Source organism: Mustela nivalis (genome assembly GCF_964662115.1).
Source record: "Mustela nivalis genome assembly, contig: HAP1_SCAFFOLD_63, whole genome shotgun sequence".
Classification (NCBI taxonomy): Eukaryota; Metazoa; Chordata; class Mammalia; order Carnivora; family Mustelidae; genus Mustela; species Mustela nivalis.
In genome coordinates, this window is record NW_028136532.1 from 98,689 (window position 1) to 102,800 (window position 4,112).

Consider the following 4,112-nt stretch of genomic DNA (forward strand, 5'->3'; position numbering starts at 1 on the left):
GTCTGGGAGGGTCCAGGGGTCCAGGCTCAGGTTGTGTCAGAAAGGGTATTAGTGCCCTGGTAAGCTTATGTATTTGGGGTACAGCCAAGGTCGGTGGAGGTTGATCCTCATTTGGGGTTACTGGGTAGCCCCAGAGGACAATGTTTTTCTTCTGGTGGGCAGGCAGAGTGCTGCATTGTAGTTCTAGATTGCCAAACTGGAGGGCTTGTGGGCCAGTAGTCTGACGACAAAAGTCTGAGAACACAAGCTAGGCTTAGGTTTCTGGGTGAGGCCATGGCAGGCACAATCTACAGACCTGAATCGAGATCTCGTGCATCTGAAGTCAGGGCGAGGATCAGACGATCGCTCAGGTTGGAGTTTCTGTCCCTGATGGCCCCTTTATGAATGGAAGGGCATAACGAGGCCATGGGGGTTTTCCCATGATGGGAGTTGTGAGACGCTCCAAACTGCAGAGAGTCTTCTGCAGGACAATTGAGACCTGTTGTTTGGTTCCAGACCAATGATTCTGAGCAGGGTTCTAAGGATGGATGGCTGGGTAGCCCACCTCGCATTCCAATTGTCTCCTAGCAACAAGACAGGTTAGATCTCCTGGATCTGTGGGGAGCAATCGAGGACGCTGAGTTGAAATGGACACCCCTGGGGATGGGTCCTAATGTGCTTTTGTGCCTATGGAGACCTTGGAATGAAGCGGTGGCACTGGGGCCCTAAAGGATTCTCCTAAACAGAGGCTTTGACACAGCTCCAACGTGCAAGTTTCCCGTGGGTAGATGAGATGTTTTCTGATGGGTGAGTCAAGAAACAGCTATATGCTGCTTTTGAAATCCAGGCCTCTGAGGAGAGATGCCTGGAAACCAAAGCAATGAATCTAATTAATGCCTAGGGGCCTGTTCTTTCCTTTTTACCTCTGGGAACATCTGTTTATGGGTCTGAGTGCAGGTAGGTGCTCAGTTGGTCTCAGATTGCCCCTGTTTTTCCTGGGAAGCCACCACTATTGAGATGGATCAGGGATTTGGTGGTTTATCCTATTAGAAGGCTTGTGGCCATTGGAATGGGCACACACAATTCCCTTGGAGAGGGCAAGTACAGTCCTCAGGTTTGGCTCCAGGGGCCTGAGCCTGTAGGTTGTGTAGGCCAGGGCTGTTTGGACAGTTGTCTGAAAACACAGACTCGGCTTATGTTTCGGGTCATAGGTATGGCAGGACTGATCTACAGACCATGAGGAGGTCTCTTCGGGATTTGAAAGAAGCACGACTGTGAGGCTCCTGCTCAAGTTTTTGTCTCTGGATATCGTGTCACTCATGGTCGTGGAATTTCGGGGTGACCTCATGGGAAATGGACGAGTCTTACTCTCTGGTGGTTTGGCGCCGTCCAAAGAGTTTGGGGTAATTCTGTGGGCTGGAATAAGTCCGTTTTTTTTTTTGTTGTTGTTGTTGTTGTTGTTTTCTTTTTTAACCTCAGGTGTCCCACCAAATGAGTGTTTCCAGAGTAGAGCCCTGGGGAGGGGCGACTGGACAATCAGAAATCTGGTTAAAAATTGGGGCCTAGGGACATGTCAAGCCCATTATGACATCTAATGGTCCAGCCACTGAGAGGACTTACTAGGGGACAGGACTCATGCTGAGGGTCACAATGCGTGTCTATGCCCTCGTCGCACTCAAGAATGGGCGGGGCCTCAGGGTGAATGCTGGTTTCTCCTACGCTGAACGTTGGACAACGTGCCAACCACAAGGGTTCTTGCCATGGGTAAGGAGGAGTTCTGATTTCTGCTTCACACTCAGCCCTGGGCAGTGATTGGAGATAAGGTCTCGGTTCTGAAGCCAGAAAACTGAGGTAGGGAAGAGATGATGACCTAAGGCCATGGCGGGTTTTATGTGCTCAGTGTGCGGTCAGCTTTCCGGGTGTTGGTCAGGAGGTCCGGGCTCAGGTTGTGTTCGACAGTGCATTAGTGCCCAGGTTAGACTATATAATTTTTGTAAAGTCGAGTGCTGTGTAGGTTGATCCTCATTTAAGGTGCCTGGGCAGCTCATGAGGCAATAATTTTTTTTCTAGAGGGCAGGCAGAGTGCTGCATTGTGGGTCCGGAATTGCCAAACTTGAGGGCTTCGGGGCCAGGAGTGTGAGGATGGAAGTTTGAGAAGACAAGCTAGACTTGGGTTTCAGGGCGAGGGCACGGCAGGTACCCCCTGTAGATCTGAACCAATATCTCATGCATCTGAAGTCAGGGCGAGGATCAGACGTTGGCTCAGGTTGGAGTTTCTGTGCATGACGGCCGCTTCATGAAGGGAGCGGAATCTCGAGGCCATTGAGGTTTTCCCACTTTGGGAGTTGTGGGATGCCCCCTTCAAGGATTCCTTCTGCGGGACAATTGAAACCTGTTGGACATCTCCAGGACATCCCATATGGAATGACTCCAGAGCACCGTTCGCGGATGGATGCCTGGGAAGCCCGCCTCGCATTCCAATTGTCTCCTAGCAACAAGACAGTTTAGATCTCATGGCTCTGCGGGAGCAACCGGGGTGGCTGAGTTGAAATCGACTTTCCTGAGGATTGGTCCTAATGTGTTTTTGTGTCCATGAGGGCCTTGGAATGGGGCGGGGGCACCGGACCCTGAAGTACTCTCCTAAGCTTTGGACATGGCTCCCATGCACAGGTTTCCTTGTGGAGACGAGTTGAGTTCAGATGGGTGCCTCAGGAAAACCCCTATGCTCGTATTGGAATCAGGCTTTTGAGGACACATGCCTGTAACCCAAAGGAATGGATCCTATTATGGCCTAGGGTCCTGTCTGGTTCAATCTTCTTCTCTGGGGACATCCATCTAAGGTATGAGTGGAGGTCGATTATCAGCTGGTGTCAGACAGCCCTTGTTTGTTCCTGGCGACCTATACTATTGGGATGGCCTCAGGGACTTTGGAGGTTTCTCCTAATTTGTACGATTTTGGACCATGGAATGGGGAGAATTCCCATGGATTTGTAGGCACAGTCCTAATGTGTGGCTCCAGCGGCCCAGCCTGGAGGGTGTGTGGCCCAAGACTTTGAGGACAGAAGTCTGGAAACACAAACTCAGCTTAGGTTTGGGGACGTAGGTATGGCAGGCCCGATCTACAAACCATTAGAAGAACTCTTTAGGATATGAAGAAAGTGCGAGTCTGAGGCGCTAGCTTAGGCTTTTGTCTCTGGATTTTGTATCAGCGAGGGCCCTGGAATGTCGGGGAGGCCTCATGGGCCATGGACGAATCTACCTCTCTGAGGATTTGGCCCGATTCCCAATTGCTTTTCGTCAATCTGTGAGAGGGGAGGACTCATGTCAGTTTTGTTACCTCAGGTGGCCCACCAAAAGAGGAATTCCATAGCAAAGCCGTGGGGAAGACTGAAGGGACAACCCGAACTATGGTTAAAAATTGGGGCCTAGGGGCATGGCAAGCCCAATATGCTATCTCTTCATCCAGCCACTGAGGGGCCATACTTGAGGACTGGGTTCAGCCTGAGGGTCATAATGTGTGTTTGTGACCAATGTGGCCCGCGAGCATGGGCGGGGCCTCATGGGCCACACTGGTTTCAACTACACTGAAGGTTGGACAACATGCCAACCACAAGGTTTCTTGCCATGGGGAAGGAGTTCTGATTTCTGCATCACCTTCAACCCTGGGCAGTGATTAGAGATAAGGTCTAGTTTCTGAAACCTGAAAACCGAGGTTGGGAAGAGATGACGACCTAAGGCCATGGCGGCTCGATGTGCTCAGTGTGAGGCCAGCTGTCTGGAGGGGCCAGGGGGTCCAGGCTCAGGCTGTGTCAGAAAGGGTATTAGTGCCCTGGTAAGCTTATGTATTTGGGGTACAGCCAAGGTCGGTGGAGGTTGATCCTCATTTGGGGTTACTGGGTAGCCCCAGAGGACAATGTTTTTCTTCTGGGGGGCAGGCAGAGTGCTGCATTGTTGTTCTAGATTGCCAAACTGGAGGGCTTGTGGGCCAGTAGTCTGACGACAAAAGTCTGAGAACACAAGCTAGGCTTAGGTTTCTGGGTGAGGCCATGGCAGGCACAATCTACAGACCTGAATCGAGATCTCGTGCATCTGAAGTCAGGGCGAGGATCAGACGATCGCTCAGGTTGGAGTTT